Source organism: Piliocolobus tephrosceles, chromosome 13 (genome assembly GCF_002776525.5).
Source record: "Piliocolobus tephrosceles isolate RC106 chromosome 13, ASM277652v3, whole genome shotgun sequence".
NCBI lineage: Eukaryota > Metazoa > Chordata > Mammalia > Primates > Cercopithecidae > Piliocolobus > Piliocolobus tephrosceles.
Window position 1 is genome coordinate 51254520 of NC_045446.1, and position 25615 is coordinate 51280134.

At 46.3% G+C, this 25615-nt stretch overlaps 1 protein-coding gene across 26 annotated transcripts in view; it reads right to left on the reverse strand.

Moving 5' to 3' along the window:
• Window positions 1–25615, reverse strand: part of ARNTL (aryl hydrocarbon receptor nuclear translocator like) — a 108793-nt gene that overhangs the window by 37644 nt on the left and 45534 nt on the right. For 8 of the 26 annotated variants that reach the window (XR_002735405.2, XM_023230933.2, XM_023230931.2 and 5 more), the window contains exon 3: window positions 22865–22919. The exons of 17 other annotated variants lie outside the window; for them this stretch is intronic. The gene's annotated coding sequence lies outside the window, so the exon portion shown is untranslated. Of the gene's footprint in view, window positions 1–656; window positions 676–22864; window positions 22920–25615 lie in introns of those variants that run through there. One more of the 26 variants, XM_023230923.2, reaches the window with a different exon arrangement.

Here is a 25615-nt window from a genome sequence, read left to right on the forward strand (position 1 = left end):
CTTGTTAAAGCTAAGTTGCAAACACATGAAAAAAATCTGGCAGGAGATATTTTCTGTGAAAAACAATGCCTTCAAAGTTACTAAAACTGGATTCTTGGGCATGTCCTTAGAAGGAAGTTAGTTGTGTTTTTTTTGTTTTATTTCTCCTACAGGGTCAAGTAATCATAATTGTGAAAACTTGCTGAGTGTGATTTTGTGTCAGGCTCTATCCTTATTGTTTCATGTAGATTAACTCATTGAAACCTGAAAGTAACTCTATGAGGTAGACACTCCTGTGTTCTCCATTTTACAGAAGAGACTGAGGCACAGAGGGGTGGAGAAACTAGCCAAAGTCACATAGCAAGAGAGTGGTGGCCTCCAGAAGCTACCTCACTGCTGAAGACACCACTTAGCTCCTGCTAGGTTGAAGGTAGTGGCCTGAAGCCAGACAACAAGAACAATGAAAAGCAACAGAAAACAAGTCTTCAGAAAACATTAAGCCGAAACATAATGCCAGCAGAACCAACACCTGACACCAACTGCTCAAGCAAGCTCCTCGGTCTAAAGAAAACATCAGTGAATATCAAGTGCATCTGGGCACATACGAAGTTAAGAAAGAAAGAAATTCTGAAATAGGGTTCACGGTAGCCACGTGGCAGTGCTGCCCTCCCACTTACTGAAAGGACTGAGGGGTCTCCTCTCCACCCTATGACTCATGTGGAGGATTCCTGTGTCTGGCAGGAACTGGCTCTGAAAGGAAGAAAAGGGTCACCCCACATCCTCCTAATCCATCCCTGCACTGCCTTGAGATGGCAAGATTTAGATTTTAAATGGGGCTTTCCTGACCTTTCTGAAGCAAAAATTTTGGCATTTCAAATTCCACTGGTTAATTCTTGCAGTCTTTGGGGTATCTCTGCCTCGATCGTTATAGAGATCTCCAAATGAATATCTGCGAATACAACTGCTTCCAGCCTCCCAAGGCATTCATTCCCCATTGCAATCTGATTCAAGAACCCTTACTGTTGGATTCTGTTAACCCCAGTCTGGGCACATGCAAATAATGTGACCAGAAATTTTGGGCTTCTCGTTCTTGAGCCTCAACTGGTAAAGCAGCAGCAAATGGATGTGAAATCCCCAGGCTTAATATACATAATTCCATCTAAATCTGATTCTCTGTTTAGGTCACACGCTATCCTCCCAGCCCCCAAATTAGCAACCCAGAACCTACCCTTGGCTTCCTTCCTCTCTCCCTCCCACACCCCACAGCCCCCACACAGCCCTCTAAGGGATGGGCCCAGCCACTTCCCTCTAGCTCCTTGTCACTGCCTCTCTTCAGTCTGCTGTCCTCTCCAGCCCCATCCCCTTCCCACTGTGGTCAGAGGCGGGACACCCCCTTGCTCAGACCACTGCGATAGCTTCACTGCTCCCCCGAAGTCTTCCAGACAAAGTTCACCACCCCCCAACAGGAAACATCAGGCCTTGCTTAATCTTCAGCCCAACCCTCCCATCTGCTGCCCAAAGCCCCCAACAGACTAAAGACAGTAGTTCCCAGAACCACCTGCCTCTGCTGGGCCCACATTTCTTGCAGGTGTGGCTCCCTTCAACCACTCTGTCACCTGATAAACTCCTACTTTCCTTTCCTGTGCCTGCGGGCACATCTCCTGGAGAAGCCTTCAGAGTTGTATCCTCTCTCCCTGGCTCTCCTGCAGCAGCTCCTGCCCAGGTTCCTTCACGCCCTGTGGCCATTCTCTGCTTGTAGGCGTGTCTCCTCCACCACCCAAAAAGCTTCAGGGAGGTAGGGCCTTATTTATAGGCATCTCCTGCGCCTGGGCTCAGGCCTCACTCCAGGTGGTACTCAACAAATGCTAAATAAATGAAGAACTTCATGTGCTTTCTGGTTCTCTGAGTTTCCTGAAATTTACTTAATTATTTAATTATTTTTTGAGACAGTCTTGCTCTGTCGCCCAGGCTGGAGTGCAATGGCATGATCTCGGCTCACTGCAACCTCCATCTCCTGGGCTCAAACTATCCTCCTGCCTCAGTTTGCTATATAGCTGGGACTACAGGTGTGCACCACCATCATGTCCAGCTAGTTTTTATATTTTTTGTAGAGAGGAGGCTTTGCAGTGTTGCCCAGGCTGGTCTCAAAGTCCTGGGCTCAAGCAATCTGCCCACCTCGGCCTCTCAAAGTGCTGAGATTACAGGCGTGAGCCACCATGCCCGGCCCTGAGTTCCTTGAAATTTAGATGAAGGATCCAAATTTCAAGCATTAAACTCCATATGAAATTTCTCATTTTGATCAATTTTCCCAATATTCAAATTTACTTTAAAGAAATAATAATAATAAATGCTAATAGATTTTGGTACTTTTGCAAAACAAAAATCAAAAAGCCTTTTTAATCTTTTTGAGACAGGGTCTCACCCTGTTGCCCAGGCTGGGGTGCAGTGGTGTGATCACAGCTCACTGCAACCTAGAATTCCTAGCCTCAAGTGATCCTCCCACCCCAGCCTCCCAAGTAGCTGGGGCTACAGGCATGTGCCACCATACGCAGCTAACTTTTTATTTTTAGAAGAGACAAGGTCTCACTATGCTGCCCAGACTCCTGGGCTCAAGCAATCCCTCCATCTCAGCCTCCCAAAATGTTGGGATTATGGGCATGAGCCACCACGCCCAGCCTCAAAAGCCTCTCTTGCATGCTTAGACAAGGTAAGGAAGCTAAGCCAGTTGTGACACTTAATTAACATTATTTCTGGGAAACTGTTTTCTGCCCAAGAAGGCATTTTTAGATGCAAGAACAATAAATAAAACAACAAAAAATTAAAAAAAAAAAAAAGAAAGCCTCTTTCTGGGCTACTTCCAAAAGGGATTTGAGCCAAAAGAGGTGCCTTTGAGAGGGTACCCTTGCCAAGGGTGGGCTCTGAGGGCCGCCCTGACCCGGCCATCCACATGGCATGTGGTGAGGATGTTCTGGGGAGAGCGTGGCCTGTGGTCCTGGAGTCAGGGGCTGCAGGTGTGCCCACTTCCGAGCTAGAGAGTCGCAAAGGTGAGATGGAGTCTTGCTGGACTGCCAGAGAAAGCAGGGCATGGAGGGACTTGCACAGGATGCCTTGGAAGAATGTGAGGGCACCCTCCATTCCACCGAGGAGCATGGCGAAAGGATCTCTGGGGTCCCACAGGGAAGAGCAAGGAGGGTGGAAGTGAAGTCACAGCCCATTCTGCCCTGCAGAGAGAGGCCTTGGCAGCTGAGAAAGGCGAGGGCATCAACCACCAGAAGGCGTCCAAAGGAGATACAGCTGCTCCTCTGAGCAGAGCAGGGTAAAGCTGAACACTGCCCCTCGAGAAACCCATACCCACTATCTACAGGAAGATGATCACATCCAAGACCCCCAATCCAGACCAGGTGACTCTTCTTCCCCTGGTCCCTGCTCCAGCACCCTAAAAGGCAAAAGAACAGAAAGGTGAGCCTGGCAGAGTGGATCAGTGTTCCAGGCTGAGCTACCCCACCCAGTGGGAAGGTTCTGCATAGCCTGGTGGCAGGGCTGGCCATGTGACTGACCCTGACCAGTGAATGAGAGCAGAAGTGACAGCCACAGCCTTCTAAAGGACCTTTAACATGTGTTCCTCTGTCTGCCCAAGACCGTCAATTTCCCGGATAGAGGCTCCTCCTTTAGCCAAGGCCCTGGATGGACAGTAGCACAACGAAGAAATAAACCTTTGCTACAGTAAGCCACTGAAATGTTGAGGTTGTTTATTACCAGGGTGACCAACTCATCCATTTGCCCGGGACCTTCCCATTCAGCACTGAAAGTCCTGCATCCCAGGAAACTCCTCTGTCCCAGACAAACCAGGATGGTTGGTCCCATAGTCAGTGCTATTGTACAACTCATCGTATGGTGACAGACACGGGCAGGAAGAAGGAAATTAAGACTAGGATTCTACAGCCACAGATCAAGCCTGATCCAAGAGCAGGAACAGGAAACAATGGCATTTACAATAAACAAGTTTAATCTTCACAATAATCTATCCACTCATTGTGATCATTATCCCAATTTTCAAGGCGAGGAACTAAGAACTGAAGAGGTAACTTGTCTTACTTAAAATGACACAGCTAGCAAGTGGGGATGAAACGCAGGTGTGTCCAGCTTTACTGCTGGTGCTTCTAACTACCACACTGCTGCCAATCCTGCCTCCAAAAACCACCTCCCAAAAGTATAATACAGAGACAAAAGCAACACAAACAAACAAAACATAAAAAGCAAGCATTCCTGGAAAAGGAACAAGGAGAATTTATAAGAAAAAGAAATCTCGGGTCAGGAAAGCTACAGGAACTGAGCAAACAAGTTATCTCTGAGCTTCCTGGCAGCCAGGGCAGAGAGGGAAATGCTAGCTCTCACTCTTTTAAGACCTGGAAGTGTATCAGGGAGTTCATCAGGACAGGCCTGAGCAAGGAGAGCTGTCTCTGGGAAGGTTCTCTCTCTGGGACCTGAGTAATACTATGCTGAATGGCTTGGGGAAAACAAGTGTTATAAAAGAACAGAGGACTTCCCCCTTTTTAAAATGGGACCCCAGTGAAGGCCTGCCTCTCCTTCTGGCCCACAGTGTTACCCCTAGTGTGACAGCTGGGTGGAGCTCTGTTAAAACACTTGGTGAAGCCCCAGAATGTCACTTGGGTAGCAGCCTTCCATGATGTGGCGAGCTTAGGAAAATAGGGACAATAGTAAATCAACACCCTTGACGACCCTGCCTGGTATCCGTGTGCTTACTGATCTACTTCTCCACAAAACTCTCAATCCCCAGCAGGGGTGCGTGAGTTGCCACCTCTGCATTCCCACAACCTACCTACAGGGAGCTGGCCCTGAGCACAGCACATGCTCCAGAAGTACTGCTCTCCTTCCCCAGCCCAAACAGCCACGGCAGATGGCCCCTGGCCCCACTCTTCACTACATGGTGCCTGTGAAGTGAACACTGAATTGCTCTGACCTGTTCATGCTCTGATCTGTTCAGAGGGCGGTACCTCTGAGCAGAGGTGAGAGGCTGATGGGGTCCTGTCCCCATTGCAAGTCTGCCCGACCTCCATGGTTACTGTGACCACCTGTGGGGAGCCTTGCTTTGCAACAGATTTGGAAAACCTTCACTGAATGTCAGCAGATGCCCTGAACCTAAGGTAACAGGTGTTTGCACAAGGATCATTCAATAAGTATTTCTCTAGCCCCTAGCAGAAACCACAATGGGGACAAAGACAGAAATCAGCAGTCCTTACGTTCAAGATGTCCTCAGTCCAGCTAGAGGGACAAGTGTTTTAATAAGTACATGTCAGCATGATCAATTCAACAGTCAAGCCATGTTTCCAGCTGTACAAGCAATGCACTGCCCTACTCCGGAGGTGCCTGGGGGTTTAGAAGTGGCAGAAATTTGTTGAGTCATGATGACAACTCTCCAGCAGGTGGCAGTCAAGTGTCTTGAGGAAGGCGTGCTTTTTTTGTAGCAGTGGGGCATAAGGAAGGTACAAGAGCAGAACAGACGAAAAAATGATTTGCTTGTGGGCTTGGGTGTGTGTGGAGGGGTGCTGAGGAGGTATTAATAAAAGGAGAACAGACCAGCGAAGAGGTCTTATGAGGTGTTGCAGGGGTTTGCCGGGTGGCCTGGCTGGTAGGGAGAATGCCCTGACCAGAGGACAGCAGTATATGCAGTGGTACTTCAGTCTCAAAGGTGCTGGTTGTCAGGTGCTGGGGTGTGAGGAGGGCCCATTTGTGGCCCTTGGGTACCCAAATTCAACTGGTAGCTCTAGACGCTTGTGGATCCCCAAATTAAACATCAATCAAGGAGACGGCATTTGGAGCTATGGGGCTTGATCAGTTGAGAGGATCCCGCAAGGAGTAAGATTTGTAAATCTGGGGCACTATGTCAATCAAAACAAGGCTGGTCTTTGTGGAAAAGACCCCCAATATCATTCATAGAGGAGAGTCCACAGAATCCCAGTCTCCCAGACAGCTACTGAGGGTTGGTAGAGGGATTCAGAGATCTAACTAAGTCACCAAACAGGACTAGTTCCCCCAGGGCATGCACCTAGCTCAGTAAAGGCACTCGGTTTGCTGAATGATAAAAGAGATGTCTTCTTAACCCTTTGCCAAGTCCATCACTGAGGTGTAGAAAGAGAACAAGCTACCAACCCACTGGGCATCCTGGGGGAACTCTTGGTCCTGGATGTGGAGGTACAGGCCACGGATGAGACAGCTGTGGAAAGTGGCCTGACTCCACCTGACCACTGAGCAGCCGCCCAAATTGAAGTGGCCCAGGATGAGCAAACAAAATGGTCACAATGGGAGCATCTGAGTTGGCAAGCAGATCGAGGAGATTACTCTTTCAACAGGGCTGATTATAATGACTGCAGAATGAGTTGGAGTCCCAGGAACCATCAATCCCCTTAACATTTCCATGAGGCATCTGAAAAGGGAACTGATACCACTTAGTGCTTTTACTGCTCTAGACCCTTTATAACATAGTGATTGAAAGCATGCTCTCTGATGGGAGATGGCGGTCAAGTTTCAAATCCTGACCCCATCATGTATGAGTGCCCAGCGTTCAAATCTCAGGTCCCACATTTACCAGCCGTGTGACGTTGGGCACAACATTTAGTCTGTATGTGTCATTGGTCTCTGACCCGACCTGTAGGATAAGGATAACATTACCTGCCTCACAGTTGTGGTGAAGAGTAAGTGAGATATCTAAAGTGCTCAGAATGGTGTCTGGAGCATAACAAGCCCTCTGTAAGTGTCATTATTATCTTCCCATTAACCATCACAACAGTCTCATAAGACAACTAGCTAATGTTTCATCCGCTATCTCACAGATAAGAAAACTAAGTTTGAGAGGGTAAGTAACTTGATCGAGATCAGTGATTTTGTATAATGGGAAGGCAGATTTAAACACAGGCCAGTCCCATCTAAAGCCCATACTCCTTCCACTGTACAGCACAGCCTCCATGCAAACTAAGAAATGGGCACAGTCCAGAGGGTGCAGGGATTTACAAATTCTTCAAAAAGTACTTCCCAAAGTTCTGCCATCGAACACTAATCCCACAGGATTGTAATGATGTAATCTGGGGGGAAAAATCAGGGGCCAAATACGTATAGGGAATGCTGGGTTCAATAGTTAGGTGTTTCTTCTGCAAGGCTTCTTGGACCTTTAAAGATGGGCCCATGGAGGGTGAAGGTCTAAGGGCAGTGGAGTCTGAGTCCCAAGTGTATGCACCCACACACCATTTATCACCTCACGTCTAACAGCCAAGGGTTCCATGGGGCACACAAGGGGAACCGTGCTCTGCAAAGCCATTCAGGATTAAGAGTCCCCTCCTGTGTGACCCTCCCCTCCCCCTGCTGATTTCCTCACCAGAAAGAGCTTATTTCCCAGCCTCTTGGCTCCTCTGAAAGCAGTCCAGACTCTGAAGTTCATGTCCCACTTTTTCTTACGAGTGGTCTCTGGCCACTTCCTTTGCGTAGTGCGTGCTCACTGGCCTGGCACTGTCCTCTGCCCCCATGCAGACCCTATGCATTTAGCCCACGGCCTGTCCCAGAACCAGGAATTTTTTGCAAGAGTTTTCCCCCAGCCTAGACCCCAGAGATGGTCTGCTTTACCTGGAGGACAACGTGGGATCTGAAGCCACAAAGAGAACTCCCAGGTGCTTCCTCTCCCCAGGCAGGGTCCAGGCCTTGTTCCCCTCTGCAAACCGGCACCTAGCACTCCACATCTGGGGGCACGGCCGGGGGCAATATGCGCTCTCTGTCTGCCACACCCCTCCAGTCCTGCCACTTCCACTCTGGGGACCAGGCTGGTGAGGCCAAAGCTCTCTTCCCAACCCTTGGTCTCAACACGCCCCTGCGTTCAAAGAGGGCACAGGGTACAATCCCTGATGGAAGCAAGAAGGATCAACGAGTCATGCTCAAGGACCAGCTAAGTGAAGGCGCATCCACCTGGCTCCTATTTCTTTTCATTGTTTTCCTGCCTGTCCTTGTCTTTAATTGCTACAGAATAAGAGGAGAAAGCCTGGTTCTACAGACTCAGGGGAGGAACACTCCTTTCACCAACAAACTTACTGCCTGAAGTTGAAGAAAATTCTGGAAAACATCTGCATCTTGTTCTAAAGGAAACAAAAGAATGCACCACTGTTATTTGGTGGCAAAGGGAGAGAGGCCGGTGTGAGGGAGGGTAGAGTTAGGATGGAGCACCTGAAAGGTGCTTGTGTTTCTGGCTAGGGCTTAGGGTTTGCCAACAAGACAGGCTGGGCCAGGCGGCAGGGGCTGGGCTCAGGGCGGGCTGAGACGCAAAGAAGAAAACCACATGCCTTCTTCGAGAATGTGGGGAGAATGGGAAGAACATTCAACAGCAGAGAAAGGGAATATTATAGGATCTTAGATGGAACGGCCTACACCTTTTACCACAGTAAAGAGCAAGGCCAACTACAAAGCAGGGTGGTGGGACCCCAGGACAGGCAGGAAGGGATGTGTGGGGCGGGAAGCCTGCAGCACAGCACAGCCTCCTGGCAAGGCCGGGCAGTGGGCATGTCTCCAGAGCAGGCTGGCCAGGTATGGGACCTTCCTGACAGAAGAAGGAAGCAAGTGGCAGCAGAAGAAGAGGCTGAGGGTTCTCCCCCAGGTACCAGAAAGGCAGGAGAAGGTGGGTTCTGACAATAGAGTGAGGGGATTCTGGGTGCCTGAGGAGAGGTAGGGCAGGATGGTGGTCAGTGCGGGGCCTCTCAGGTTCCAATTCCAGCCCTGCCACTTACTAGTTACATGTCCTAGGCAAGTTAGGTGACCTCCAGGAGCTAGAGATGCCTCATCTGTAAAAGGGGGGGATTCCCTGCACTGGGTTGTTGCGCAGACCAAATGAGTTGAATATAAGAAAACACCTAGCATGCTCAGTGGTGCCTACTATGGCCATGGAAGTGGATGGCCTTGTGCTGGTTGAAAAGGGCGAAGGCTGGGAAAAGTGATGTCAGTAGATGCAAACTCAGGTTGAAATCTTGGGGATGCAGGAACTCAGAGATGGTGACAGCAGGGGTGGCAAGAGGACATGAAGGAACTTAAAGCTGGAGAGATCCAGGACAGTGACCTCCGGGAACGAGGAAGGAGTCGAGGAGAGTGGCTGCAGGGAAGGCTACAGGTGTCCTGGGGGTGGGTCTGGAAGGCATTCCAGAGGGCAGCATTTTGTAGCAGGAAGCATTGAGGACTCAAAAGAATTTGAAAAGTGAATGGAGTTTTAAGAGTCCAACTGCTTTGTTTTAATATAAAACAGAGAGACAACTCCGAAAAGCTTGGACTAGGGCAATGAGAAAGGTCAGTGGGATTTGAATAACAGAATTTTGGAGTTGCTCAGGGACATAAGATGTAGAAAGCAAGGACAATGATTTCCTAGGGAGATGAAGCCCACAGGAGGAGAAGGGGAACCCAGCAGGGTGACAGCAGCTGCTGAGGGGTGGGCTGCCCCACGGATTCTGGGGTGACACAGTAGCATCAGCTAAGGATGCTGGGGGCATCTGTTATGACCCACCCAGCACAGGGTTTGGCTGACTGGCAAGGAGGCCTTGGATGGCTACCACTGCCCCAAAACCTTGAGGCAATCCAACACAGTTTATTGAGAACCCACATATGCCAGGTAATTTCTTCGGTGAAAGAATTGGTAATTTGAGTAAATTTCCACCACAAACTGCATGTAGTAGCCAAATTTTAATTCGGGACAATTTGGTAACAACGAAGACACTGTTGGTGCGCTGGCCCACGACCACTCATTAATCTCTCAACAAATATGTACTGAGGGCATCCAAGTGCCAGGCACTGTTCTCCACGGCAGTGCTGGGGATGGGGGTAGGGACACAAAAATCCTTGTCCTCATCTGGTACACCTCCTGGTGAGGAAGGCAAGAAAACCAAACAAGTAAGTCGGGTGCTGGGTGGCGGTAAGTGCTCAGGAGGAAAGTCAGAGATGGGGAGGAGGCAGACCACGGGAGGGAGGCAGTCAGGAAGGCCCCAAGGAGGCTGGACACAAGGAGGTGAGAGGCGACAGAGGTGTTCCAGGCAGAGGACAGCTGGTGAACAGGGCCACATTGTGGGGACCAGGGAGAGGAGACAGCTAAGGAAGGTGGGGGTGCAGTCAAAGGGCCAGGCAGATCTTGGCCTTGACTCTGAGTAAAATGGGGAGTGACATGATCCCTCTTAGTTTTTACGTCTGGCTGCAGTGGTGAGAAGACACCCTGTGTGTGTGTGTGTAAAGACAGGGCAGAAAGCTGAGTTAGGAGACAGCTACAACAGTCCAGGGAAGAGATGCTGTGACTCAGCCCTCAGTATTAGGCATGAGGGTGATGAGAAGCAGCTGGATTCTAGACATATTTCCAGGGGCTGTGCTGATCAATGGGATGTGAGGTGTAAGAGGAGTCCGTCTGAGTGGCCATGGCGGGGTGAAAAAAGTCAACTCTTGGTATGTTCTGAGAAGTTGATTCTTGGTATGCTCTAAAGGAATAGCCAATGGGTTTCCTGACGCTCTAGACATGGGGGTGACTCCCAGTCCATGAACTGCACAAAGGCCCCCAGCCAAGGGGGCAAAGCCACTTTCCAGGTACATGCCCCATGTGACAGCTGGAGGAAGAGGGCCCTGGATGCCATCCACCTATCCAGGGAGGAGCTGATGGTTTGGGACATGTTCAGCATGGGATGCCTATGAGATGTCTAGGTGACACCACAGGCCCTGTTGCTGTGAGTGGAGGTGAAACAGAGCAGTCACCTGCCACCCCCGCCCCTCTGAACACTGACCACGTCCCATTTACTGAGCATCAAACACGTGCCTAGGATGGTTCCTGCCTTGACATGTCTCCTGCGGTCCTCATAACGACCTTTTGGGGGAGGCATCAACATCATGTAGAAGATGACTGAGGCTTAGAGAGGTAAGGCAACTAGTCCAAGATCACACGGCTGAGAAGGGCCAGAGCAGGGACTGGAACCCAGATATGCCCAACTCCGGGCTGGGACTCTGCACATGCTCTGTTGCTTCAGTGACTCAGCAAATAAAAGCAACAGCTCTGTCCCAAGTAGGAGAAAGAGAGCAGGGCAGGCTCATACCCATCCCTCCTCCCACCTACGGTGCAAAGATGTCAAAAACCAGTACCAAGGACGTGAATAACCAATGCGCTGGCGGAATGGCACATCTGTTCAATGGGTTAACTAAAAGCCAGGAGATCCTTTCTGTTTAAACGTGAACAACTGAAAACGCTTCTAAAATGCACTTGTCCATTTGCCTGGCAAGCGCACAGGAGGAAGATGATGTAATCTATAACGAGTCTCAGGATCTTCCCAGCCCTAGATCTAACATGTTGGTCTGAATGTATCCTGCCTGATCCCAGAAATAACCCAAGTTCCTCTTAATGAAAACGAAATCAGCTTGTTTTTTTTCCTTCATTTGTCTCCTTCCGGCAAGAAGAATTTAAAAAAAAAAAAAAAAAAAAAACAACCCACAAACTTCAGTGATTTCAGTTTCATTTTTCTGAGCTTTGGATATAGTGAGTATCATGTTTCTGTGGGTCTGAACAGGCATGAGTCGTAGAGCTCAAGGTCATTTTTCTGAGAAAATAGTGCAGGAATCACAACAAAAATAACAACACAAAAACTAGTGGCAGAAACCACACACCAGGCTTTTTTTTCATGCTAGTCAGTGTTGTTTTGTTTAGTCCTCAAGGAAGAACTAATTAATTCTGAGAGGGGTCAGATAAACTGCCTGAAATTCCTCAGTTCACAAGTAGGAAAGCCAGGATTCAAACTCAGGTCTGTCTGACTCCAAAACGCTGTGACAACTGAAGCAATACTACCTTTTCTGAGTTAAAACAAAACAAAACAAAATCTCCTATAAATCAATAAAAAAGCAAATACTTCAGTGGAAAACTAAGCAAAGAATATGAATAGGAAACCACAAAAGATGAAACACAAAGACCAGTAAGTATACAAAAACATGCTCAATCTCATAACAGTCAAAATTTAATAGATAATATGCCACTTTCACTGCTCATATTAGCGAAGATTCTGTTTTAAAGATAATACCAGTATTAGTGAAGATGTGGTAAATGGGCAGGTCAGTACACTGTATATCTGAATATAAACTGATACACCTTTTGACAAAGTAATTTCATGTCTAAATTAAATTTTATGTTTAAGAATATCATCTCTTACATAGTATTCTTTTAATAGATATGCACTGGTATCTGTTAATATATCAATAGATAAAAATAGATACACATTTAACAAATTTTCATTTAATTAGTATTCATTAGTGAACTGATATACATTGATATACATTGGTGAAAAAGGATTCAAACTTATATACACAATATTTCCCAATCTTCTTATGTGTCTATAGAAAAAACACAAGAAAAAATTCACCAGAATATTAAGACATCTCCAACTGGTGAGATGGGTCATTTTTGTTTTAACATTATAATTTCTCAATTTGCCATCTTTTTCTATATTGGACATGAATTATTTATATAATAAAATTTCATAAACACAGAAAGGACTGAAAGGAAGTAAACAGAAATGCTGATGGTAGCTGTCTTTGTGGGCTGAGACAATGGGTAGTGATTTCCATCTTTCAATTTCTCTACCTGTTTCAAACTTTCTCTTATGAGGTTGTGTTACTTCTGAACTAAGCAGAACTGTAAAACTTAGTAGTAAGTATTCAGATTTTCTGTAACTATATCAACATCATAGAAAAGACTTCAACTAGTTTCCAGATAGGAATAACAAAGGACAGGGAAATCACACACCAGCCACCCTAGATGAAAGCCTTGGGAAATTTCCAACACAGCGAGTGTTAAGGGACCGACCAAATGCTTACTGCCAGCCCACACATGACCACCAAGGCAGCATATGACACTGGCACATTCACAGTTCGTGTTTGCCTTTTAGGGGTTGTGTTCAGTTCTGAACGCCTGGCTATCCATAGCATCAACCCAACAGGCGCACAACATTGCTGCTCAGTACAGTCAGTGCTGGGCAGCATGTTCCCTAGTGACAGTTGCTCTCTCCTGGGGACCCTCCTGGATGTCAGACCTTCGTGGTCCAACTGAGGAGCCCTCAGGTTTCAGGGCAGGTAGAGGCCCAGGCTTGAGCAGGAAGCTTCTGGTAGACTGACTTCACCCACTCAACTTGGCCTACAAGTTACCCCCACGAGGAGCCTCATTACCTCCTTGACTTTCCCTTGGACCTGCTCACAGCTCCCAGAGTCAGTCTGACTCAGGCTGAGGTGCAGGTAGAGGCCACAAAACAATCAAAACAAACTTAGTAAAGAGTGGGGAGCCTGGCTGGCTTTTCTTTCTTTAAAAGTCTATATGGGGACTTCCTAAATATATATATGCACAGGTGGGAGGAGTGAAAAAAAATAGAGATGGCAAAAATGAAAAAATATGACAATGGAAACTGTTTCAGGCTCTTTTAGGATTATATATTTTCTAAAAGGGACAGGGGAAACATCAAAACACCTCATTTCTCTGACAATGAATGCAGTTAAAAATTTGGACTTCTACTACATATCCTTATGTAAAAGGACATTTCTAAGAGATATGAAACCATTTCTTTTTATTTAAAGTCTGTCTTAGAATTTTTCTAGCTAATTTGTAAGCATGTGCGTGCATGTGCACACACTCTCTCTCTTGCTCTCTCATGTTTTCAAAGACGCAATAAAAATATTTTAAATATGTCCTTAGCTGTCTTGAAATCTGTAAACAATATAACCTTACAACACTTATAATTCCAAAAATAATCAATATAATGCCCTAACTGTAATACAAAGAAGAAAGGAAATACAGTTAAAACTAAGACAATATGTAAATCAATATGCAAGTATTGAGGCACTGCTACACCAGAAAACATCATGAAAGACATATGAAATGCTTGCACCTATTCAAAACAAATAGGTAAATCTTACATACTTGGTAGCTGTGTTCCTAGAAAATTCAGTATATACTAAAAACATGCAAAAATTATTTGTGTTTATGTGTTAATTGGAGTCAGATTCCAGGCTCAGATAATTTTAAGCAGGGTTTTGCCTACACGAATGCACTGAGCATTAGGCAACTGTGCAGGTGTTGGGCAATCTTTTGTTCCCCCAGCATTATATCTAGCACCTCTGCCTTCCCCTCTTCCTCCAATAAAGCCACGTCTGGGTTGCTGTGACAGCCAGATCACCCACACACATTCCCATGATGTCCTATAGGGGGCACGATGTACCCACTCAGAACCGGTAGCATTTCTACAGACAAAAAGAGGCAGAGAGGTTAGCTATTTACCCAAAACAACAGAGAAAACCCAATGGCAGACTGGACTAGAATAAGAGAAGGAATAGACGGCGGAGGAAGAAGGAAGTTATTATTCTCATATTTATCTTTCTTCACTGCTAGACAATTGTGCCAAGCACTGTTATGTCCATGCAGAATCTCATCTAATCCTGTCAATCTTCTGGGTTAGTACTATTATCATCCCCATTTTTCAGATAAAGATATTACCTTTCAGGGAGGTGAGGTAACTCTTATAGCCCTATTTTTGGCAGAACCAGATTTTACCCAGTGCTTTTTACGTTGCTTCAAGCTGTTCCCCTCCAGGTCTCTGAGTCGATGCCCCAGGGTCCCTCACTTTGCTGCTTAAGTGTCTGCAAAATAGTGACGAGAATGTGTGCTATCTGAAAAGCAACTCACAAAGAGAAAGATGGTTCAATCCCAGCATCTCAGCCCTTCTGGTCCTGTCAGTGTATGGCTCTGGCCAGAAAAGCCCAGACATTCCAGAGCACGGGAAGCAAAGACTCTGGATGAAGTCATGGGCCATCTTTCTCTAGACTCCTGCAAGAGCCTGGCTAGAGGCACCAGGGATCATTTCAGGAGAATGTGTATTTGGCACCTACATCCCAGTTTTGGAGGGTAGGTGGTCATCACATCCCTCCACCCCCGTAACTGCTGGAGTTGTTCTCTGAGACTGAATATTGGATTAGGCACTTGAAGAGGTGACCCAGTTTTACAATTCTTAGGTAGCTCTCTCCTTCTACTTTCTGGCCATAAAACCATGACTAAGCACATTAAACAAGAAACCTATTGCTCAGGCACCATGTTCAGGAAAAGAAAACATCAAGAGCCCTGTATTTGTCACCTCGATCTAAAGTCACCATTTCATGAACCCTGTGGGGCCTGGCAGAGCTACAGGATGAACCCATTTGTTGGGGATAGGGCTGATGCCTCTGCCCTGCAGTCTGTTCTGTCAAAACAAATTCTGAAGGTTTCAGAGAAAATGGTTCAACTAAGGCTCCTGTCAAATGATTTCTTGCAAAATAAGTTAGAGCAGGACCAGCCCAAGTCCAGTGCACCATAGGCTCATTTTTAGCATTATGCAGGAAAGGCTGTAAGACATTCTGGCACCACAACTAAGAGCATGGGCTGTGGAGTCACAATGCCCAGCCCCAAATCTCTGCTCTGCTTCTTGATTGTGTGGCTCTGGACAAGATGTGAGCCTTTGTTCCTTAGTTGCCTTATTAGTAAAACGAGGATGATGACAGGGCTTACCTCACACGGTGATTTTGGAGTCATAAATAAGACAATTCATGTACGGAGCTTAGAACAGTGCCTGGCCCATGGCAAGCACTCTCTGGATGCATGTCACCTTTACTGGGATTAATACTGACTGCCACGCCATAGAAAGAACGGCTGAAGGCACTGGAGAACATAAACCTTGTGGAGGGAGCGTGGGTCCATGAGCACTACCTTCAAACTTCTAAGGTGGAATTGCACCATGCCTACGGACCTTTGTTCTGTGTTGCTACAAAGAGCAGAACTAGGTCACCAAGGAAACACTGCCAAAAGGCAGATCTGAGGTCAGAAAAAAGGAGGATTTTTAAGAGCCAAAGATGTCCACAAAGCGGGAGCAGGATATCTGGTGCGCAGATGTCCGAGTGGGGCTAGCGGACTGCCTGTCACAGGCAGCCACTGCACAGATGGGATCCTCCTGCACTGGTGGGTGGCTAGAGGAAGTGACCCCTTAGGCCCCTGCCCACTGGACCATTCTGTCACTTTGAAAATAAGTAAATAAGTGCTGATAGCCAGGGTGTGGCTGATCAGCCTGAAGGAAGGAGGATGGACTTTGCACCAGTCTTTAAACAACCCTCAAAACTTTTACTTAATACTCTCAGAACCACATCTGGTGGTGGCAGTGGGGACAGGAATGACCAGTAATGGCTCAAAGAACCAAAAGTGTTTCTGGAACACCTGCTGGTGCCAGACAATAATTCAGGGAATGTGTAAAATGACAGGGCTGTGACAAGTTATCAACATTTTCTTACTTTGGACGATTTAAAGAGTATTGGCCAGGCGCGGTGGCTCACACCTGTATTCAAGCACTTTGGGAGGCCAAGGCAGACGGATCACCTGAGGTCAGGAATTCGAGACCAGCCTAGCCAACATGGCGAAACCCCATCTCTACTAAAACTCCAAAAATTAGCTGGGTGTGGTGACATGTGCCTGTAATCCCAGATACTCGGGAGACTGAGGGAGGAGAATCACTTGAACCCAGCAGGCAGAGGTTGCAATGAGCTGAGATCACACCACTGCACTCCAGCCTGGGTGACAGACTGAGACTCTCTCTCTCAGATAAAAAAAAAAAAAAAAAAAGACAGTATCGATGACTAATGCCATTATTATCTGGGGGCACACAATATAGAGTGATCAAGTCCACCAACTCCATGGGCTGTGACCGTGATAGGAAGCCTGGGGTCATTCCAGTTCACAGGCTACTTCCCAGCCTCCTCTCAGGCAAAGGTTTTAGTGTTCTTCAGCACCTCCTTGCCTCCAACCCACCCACACAACCCCTTGACCTGGATCTTACCCAAGTCAGTCTCCTGGCCGAGTCACACACAGGAAAAGTTGCTGGAACATAGTGAAATGTCCGAGGGCAAGAAGTAATAGAGAGAAAGAGGAGAATCTGCTTTTTGAAAATTGGTTCAGAGCAGGAGCAGCCTACATCATGAAATAGTGTTACCTTTATTAACTACAGAAACAATTTTAAAACTTGAAACTATTTTATCAACAAGAAAAATTGCTAGCGTGTATTGAAATTATAATCCAGATCCAAGAAAAAAATGAAATTTCCAAACTAAAGTTCATCAGCCATTTTCCGAGTATTTCCTGTGTACTTGTTACTGCTAATTTATATATTCTCAACTCTGAGAACTCACAAGCGGGTAAGTGGCTGTAGGTATCAAAAGATTAGGAAAAACAAATATGTGTAGGTGACCTTGGGGACATTCTGTGGACACTAATTGTTTCCTATCTGGCAACACCTGGCACCATGTTTGAGAACCACTGTCCAGTCCGGCTAGGAACTCCCTGGGCAGGAAGATGAACCATCTCTTCTCAGAAAGAATGGATTCAATAACCCAAGGGCTCCAACTTTGGATCCCAGGTGCTGGATCTGCCCACAGCCCCGATTCCTCCCTCCCCACCTCTGACCTTCTCTGTAGTAGGTGGTTCATGTCCCAGCATGTCACTGTCTTTTACTCTCTGGTTGGTTGCCTGTCTGTAGCCAAACCCTAGTATATCTTCCTCACCCATAATCATTCCCCCTCACTTGTTCCTCTCCATGCTGGCCACTACAGCCTTAGTTTAGGCCCAGACCAACCCCGCCTGGCCTCTTCGCATCCTCTAAAAGCCCTGGCCTTTGGCATCCCAACAGCTGACTTCTCCAGAGGCTTTCACAGTTTGCCCTCCCTAGCAAAGGTTTCCCTTCGTCCCTCTGCCCCTCCCAGCCTCAGAAAGAGAAGTAACTCCCCAAAGCCCACTCTGGCTCAGGCACTGTGCCTGACATGTAGCCCAGGGCAAGAAAGATACAGGTTCACCACACAGGCCGGCACCAGTCCATTGATATTAGCTACCAGAACGCTACTCAAAGATATAGAGGGTCAGAAAAAACCCAAACCCACCATGACCAGTTATTATTCTCCTATCAGGGGTGGGGCCAGAGCATTGGGAACACAGCACTCATGCCACCCACTTGCTTTCCCAGAAAAGGGCAGAGCACTCCAGGGAACTCGGGATTGCCTGTCTCTAGCCTGTGGCCCAGTCCTATGCTCCCTTTGGTTTCCTATGAAATCACCTCAACAGTCCATTCCCAGGGCTCCTCCAAAGTTGCAATACTAACCTTCACTGCCTCCTGCCACCCACCGCTGCATCCTGCTTACCTTCCCACTAACACGTGGCAAACGTACTGCACCTTTTTCCATTAGAAAACTTTATAGCATCCACAAGCTTTTCCCAAGTGGGTCAGAAAGCAACTGATGTTACCTTTGCTTTGCTATCCAAATAGATTCCAAAATTCCCCACTCTCATTTTCTCCACCACTCAACGAATCTGTTATACACACACAAATTGGTCTGCTTATGCATGGGGTGATTGTTTGGCCATCTTCGTGTCTGTGTCTTCTAAGACTGTGAACTCCCGAAGGGTAGAAACAAGATCCGTTTAATACAGTAGCTCCAGCGAGCACAGCAGGGCACTGCCAAGAGAAGCACAGAGACTGCCGCCCCAGCCCACCTATGCCATGACTCTTAATGGGACCCTAGGCAAGTCACTCCCTTGCCTAGGCCTCCGCTTCCCCACCTACAATGAGACGTACTTAAAACTAGTGTCTCTCTGAAGGCCCATCTTGTAGCTCTAGTAGACTATGATAACACAGGCAAAAAAGCACTGGGTTTATGTCTCTTCATGACTATGTGAGCAACAATCACTCAGGGTTAGGCTCAGCAAGATATCACAATACTGCGCCTTTGAGTAGCACAGAACTGCCATTGCAATGTGTGAAAAGCCTAAAGTGGATATTTAGTGCAATGGGATGGATGTTTGTGCAGCTAAGTATAACGGACAATGAAGAATGATTTTATCTCCTTTTGAGAACATAAGTATACTATTCTATATTTATCCCTCCCATCTCCTAAATTAGGCAGGGAAGAACTTTTTCTGATCGGCACCCACTTGCCAATAATTTCGCTCTACATCTAAATGGAGAACAGGAGTCATATAAGTTCACAGATTGAATGGATGGTTGATTTACGAAGCCCTTAAAATGTGGCTGCAGGCCGATGCTGGCAACCCCATAATTAGATATGGCATGCTCTGCAATGATGTATTTTTTAACTGTTTTTTAATAACTCAGTTCTCCTTCTGGGATGAGGAGAAAAATGGAATTTGTTAAAAATAAATCGAGATTTTAGTGGCTTTTCAGCCTTCTGCTGCTTGTTGCTCAAAATATTCTATAAATAAGAGAAGCCCTGCCCTATAGTGCACTGTAAACACCCACAGACACTCAGAGCCAAATTCTTCCAATTATGACCCTGTGCCTGTTGCCAAGCTACTGCAAGGACCTACTTGAAAGGCGGCCATCTAGGCCATTTCCTGATTAAGCTGCCCTGTAGCAAGGAATCAAGGCCTGCTGCTTTGGCATTGTATCTAGTCTCAAATAATTACTCCGTGTTCCTGAAATTAAGCCCTTTCCTTGTGATAGAATTACAATTCAGAGGTAAGTGAAAGGCTAACCACTCACCCATCTGTCCATCTGCCTAAGTAGTGTGTGCATTTAAGACCCTGAGCTGTCACATGTTGGGCTTTATTTAAATTAGGTAGCAGAAGGACACTCACAACAGCATCTTTAACTGCACTGAGCAAATCAAGGTCAAACAAAAGTAGGTCAACTATGGACATGACAGGTTAGCCAGATGCAGCCTGCCTTTCTGCTCAGTGGCTTCCTGACTCATCAGTTTGGGTCACCGTTGCCCAGCCCAGCAGGCTGAAATGGTCATTTAAAAATCTGTACCGTACCCCAAGAAGGCAATGCAGTTATGTCAGGTGTAGGGCTTACTGCTCTGCAGTTCAAATGCCAGTGTGTGAGCTGGAGCTGCCCTGGCCTCTATGCTTCCACGCAGCCTCAACAAGTCATTGAAGAACTGCATGCAGAGAATCAGAAGATGACAGTGTGCCACACTCTCACTGAGAGAAATTACTTCCAGCACCTTAGAAACCAGAATGTTCAAAGCAGCAGTGGAGCAAAATGGGCTCTGGCTGGAAACTAATCACCCCCCACCTCTCACTATGAGGCTTTCACGTCAGCCCAACTGGGTGAGTGTTCAAGAGAAGTGTCGTCCACACTGGCCCTGAGACCTTCAAAAGGTCCTGTGACATGGCTCCTGCCCCAGGAACTCACTCTCAAAATGGGAAGCCCATTAATGAACAAGAGACTATGTGGTCAGATTTTCCAAACTCAAAATTGAGACCTACACACTTGGAGGGGCAGTGTTTTTAAAAGTAGGAGTCCTGGAAAACTTGAGACCTGGGCGGTTACAAAGCATTGAGCTCTTCAGGGAGGGTTCTGCTGGCCATCTGATGCAAAGGGGTCCTTCCTATGACTCTCATGCTACCCCTGGGTTCTAATTTCTTAATAACTGAAGTGACCTTGTGTTCTTGCGCCTCCTCTGATTAGAATGTGAGCGTCATGAGAGCGGAGACACTCTCTGTTTTGCTCTTGACTGGTTCCAGATCAACTAGAACAGTGACTGGTTCTTAGTAGGTACTCAATAAATATTCACTGAAAAAAACCAAATACACACCAGACTCTCAGAAGAGCGTATTTATACCAATCTCCCTCAATCCCTACAGCAATATTATGAGGTAAAACAATTAGATCTCCCATTCAATGAGAAAATCAAGGCTCAGAGAGGGTGCGTATTTTGCCCAGGGCTGCATCTAATAAGTGATAAAGGTGGAATTCAAAACCAGGTATGGAGTATTATGATCCTCCCTTTGTAACGAGTGTCTATTATTTTGTATAATTTAGAAACAGCAAAAATGAAAAACTCTGAAGGAAAAACTGCTCATCAGAAAGAGCTTTATATCAACTAATCTTATCTGTGATGAATTCAATTCTGGTACCCAAAATCCAAGTTCCATTTCCATCTACAGAGGACACTGGAGCATAGCTACAGCAGGAGAAAGGATTCTGGGGCCTTCCTTATGAAAGGATTCGGTTCCTTTCTTTCTGCAGGGCCTCAAAAGCCAGGCAGGGAGTGGAGGGGCCATCAGCACCAGCGATCATCATGCCTACGGCTGCTGGCTCCACGGTTCACTGGAAATGTTCCATAGAAAGGCTCATAAGCAAGTCTGACGTCGAGGAGTTAAAGTGTTTGTAATCCGCCATCTCCCAAACCCATACCTTGAAACTTGGAAGGGAAAAAAAAAGCATTTTTTAAAGACTGAAATTTCAAAAATGTTTAAAATGAAAAGTAGAGATTTACATTTACCTGAATTGAGAATATTAAACCCTGCTGAAGCTAAGTTTATCCCCTTTTTCAGTCTATAACTCATAATAAAATTCCTACTAGTCTGATGTTTTGGGCCAAGAAAGCCTCTCCAGTCTATCCTCTAGATGCAGGCAATGGCTTGAGTTTATGTGCAAATCAGCAGGTACATCTCATCAAAATGGCCAGGCCAGTTCTCATGTGTAAATACATATCTCAAATATGGGAAATAAATGCAAACAGCACATAGTATCAATGAAACAGGTATAGCGTTGCCAAGTTGCCCAACAACCCTTAAATACAAACATCCTGCAGAAACGTTACACCCTTCATGGCTGTGAATGAGGAGCAGCACAGTGACAAATGAGCACATAGCCTTCCAGATCAGAAACTGTTAACTGGGATCTCTGGGTGGACTTCAGGAAAAACGTCTCATGAAAAATGCTGGGCTTGTATTTGTCTTGTGCTTTTTTTTTTTTTTTTTGAGAGGGTCTATAAATTTCTTCAGACTCACAAAGTGATCTGTGACCCCAAAAGACTAGGACTACCCCTTCTGTTGCAACTCCTGTTTCATTTAGACAATGCTGCTGACACAAACAACTAGACAGGAAGCCCTTTCACAGTAAACACGATGATGGTAACAATCAGAAAAAATTGTCCAAGCTCTTACACAGACGATCCAGCCACCGGAAACTGTTCAGTCAATGACATAAAAGAGGTCAGTAGCTCAAAGGGACTGGAAAACTGCTGTGCCTTAGCTTGAGCCCACTGCCCAGACAGGGACAAATGGCACAATGAGAAAAGCACAAGGAAGTCAACTTAGGGGCCAGAAAGTTTGGGACAGGTGAACTTGGGAGCAACAGGAGAAAAAAACAGAATCTTTGGAGCCAGGCAGGGCCTCACATACAGACTCAATCTGTGACTTTGGGATGATGATGATGATGATGATGATAACAGCATCTGCCATGAGCAATTATTTGCTAATAGCACAATGTCTGGCACATAGTAAGCATGTACTTATGTACTTAGGAAATTACATGTTATTTCATTTAATTTTATTTTTCTTAGTTTTTTTTTTTTTTTTCCATAAAAGAGAAGGGGTCTCACTATGTTGCCCAGGTTGGCCTTGAATTCGTGGCCTCAAGTGACCTCCCACCTCAGCCTCTCAAAGTGCTGGGATTACAAGAGTGAGCCACTATGTCTGGTCATTTCATTTAATTTTTTTATCACAACTCTGTATTATCTTCATAATATAGAACATATATATATATATAAAATGCCTATATAATCTATATTATCTATCTACATATTATCTTTATCTTCTAAATGTGGAAAAAGGTTAAAAAAATTAAGTAGCATGCCCAAGGTCCCCAGCTAGTTGAGAATCAATCCAGGGTCTGTTTGGCTGTAAGCCCATACTCTTAACTACTAAGCAGTGGCAAGCTTCAGCTTCCTCATCTGTAAAAGAAGATTATAATGCTTACATCCTCAAAGTGGTAAGGATTAGAGAGAATGCACGGGAAGTGCTTACCACGGTGCCCGGCACACAGGAAGCCCTCTAGTGTAGATTCCTATGACATCGGAACCTTTGGAAGGGAGAGGAGAGGTGGGAGGTAAGCATCCAGCTATACAGATGGTACGGCATTTCACTTTTCACTTTGAAGGGCTTGACAAGCAGGATTAGGAATTCTGGACCAGGCTTAAAGGACTGGGATGAGGCTAGTCCAAAGGTAGTGAGTTATCTCCATTGATAGATAGTTCAGATCAAACTCCTTGTTCTACTCTTTTTTTTTTTTTTTTTTTTTTAGACAGAGTCTCACTCTGTTGCCAGGCTGGAGTGAGGTGGCATGATCTCGGCTCAACTGCAACCTCCACCTCCTGGGTTCAAGCAATTCTCCTGCCTCAGTCTCCCGAGTAGCTGGGACTATAGGCATGTGCCACCATGACAAGCTAATTTTTGTATTTTTAGTAGACACGAGGTTTCACCATGTTGGCCAGGATGGTATCAATCTCTTCACCTCGAGATCTGCCCACCTCGGCCTCCCACAGTGCTGGGATTATAGACGTGAGCCACCGCACCCGGCCCCTTGTTCTACTCTTTCCCCGCGTCTCACTACTGCACTTGACTAGTCTGAAAAAACAAAAAATAAAAAAAATACGATAAAATTTAGAAGGCTGGAATGACATGCTCTCAGGGACACAGAGGGACACACCTCATCAAGATGGGAAATAATGTGTTTACTTAGAGATGAAAGGCTTTTCATCAAAACTTGGAGAGGGTTGAATTTTTGAAAGAAGGAATCATTCAAGCCCCCCCACACACACACAAAGGGTCTCAAAAGGCAGCACCAGACAGCATGGCTACACCTGGGCCAGGAATGTGTGCCTGTTGCCGGTCTGCCTCCCTGAGACCCAAGGACGGCAAAGGCTCCTGTGTGTGTTTGTAAGAAGGGAGATGCTGGAGCCCCATTTATCTGTAAACCCCACCTGGAACTTGAGCACAGTCTAGGTGTTCTTTAAAAAAAGAAAAGAAAAAGAAAAAAAGCAGCATTTGTCAGAGCAGAATCAAATATGGTGAAATGTACCCACTGAGAGAAAAGAACCAATGATTTAGTGTGGCTTAGAGTATGCAAAGATCAATGGATCCATCTGCAGGAAGAAGACTCCCACTCACTGCCACCACCATCTTGACTATTCTCTTATTAAAAAATGGAACAGGGGAGGCTAGAACATGCATCCCAGGGCTTCGGTTTGCTTGGTGAGAAAAACACCACGGAGTGTCAACAGTCTCTCCCTGGACCAGCTCGTCCCCTCCTGCTTTTCTTATAAAGGAATCACTACACCAAGTTATCCCAATAGAAATCAAAGACACTCAAAGATCTTTAGGTCCTGTCATCTGTCCCCTCTTCTCCATCCTCACAGCTCTAGCACAACACTCAGCATCAATTTCCTGGACAATTTTAACAACCGCTAAAGTAATTCTGCTGCCTCCCTCCTACAGTCCAGCCCCCACACTGCCACCAGCTGGCTTTCTAAAATAAAAGTGCTGACCACGTCACTCACCTCCTGAAAGATGTCTGCTAGATTTGCACTGCCTATGAAATAAACTCCAAAGTCTTCGCTTGCATGCAGGTATGCATTAACTCAGTCATTTGTCCACCCACCCACCTCATGTTTCAGGTTCACCTACTGTGTGCCAGGCTCTGTTTCAGGCCCTAGGGTGCTGAATGCAATAGATAAGACCAGGTCCCATCTTCATGGATTTATATTCTCGTGGGGTAAGACAAACCGTAAACAAGAAGACAGACAAACATATCATATAAAGTCAGGGAGTGATGAGTGCTAATGAGGGAAACCAAAGCAAGGTAGGACAGAATGGTTGAAGCAGCGGGGAGAGGGGGCAGAATGGTGCTTTTTCAGACAGGTGGGAGAACACTTGAACAGAGGCCAGCGTGGAGTGAAGGTGAGCCAGGTGGTGTCTGGGGAAGAGCAGCCCAGGCTGAGGACAGCAAGTGCAAAGCCCATGAAGCAACAAGGGGAACAGTGAGAAAGATGCAGCAGCTGGAATGGAGTGAGCAGAAAGTGCCAAGTGATGAGACCAGAGAAGATGAGCAGGAGGGGCTGGCAGGCCACAGCGAGATGTTTAGATTCCATTCCAAAGATGCCAGAAAGCCACTGGAGAGTTTAGAGCAGGGAAATGACACATATTTGCTTTTTAAAAAATCTCTTTGCCTACATAGAAAACTGACAGAGACATGCTGAGAGACAGTGGAGATTTGAATGAGGGTAGAGAGCAGTGGTCTTGTCTGTTTGGTTGACAAAGAAACTAATAATAATAATAATAATAAGGAGCAGTGGTGGCTTCCAGGACATACAGTAACGGCTGTCAAAAATTGCAATGTTTGAGATGACAGATACGTTAATTATCCTGATCTGGTTACTATACATTATACGTATGGAAACATCACTATGTACCCCATAAATATGTACAATTATTATGTGTTAAGTAAAAATAAATAAATTGGCCGGGTGCGGTGGCTCATGCCTGTAATCCCAGCACTTTGGGAGGCCGAGGCAGGTGGATCACTTGAGGTCAGGAGTTCAAGACCAACCTGGCCAACATGGTGATACCCCCATCTCTACTCAAAATACAAAAATTAGCCAGGAGTGGTAGCGCACAACTATAATCCCAGCTACTCGGGAGGCTGAGGCACAAGAACTGCTTGAACCTGGGAGGCGGAGGTTGCAGTGAGCCGAGATCATACCATTGCACCCCAGACTG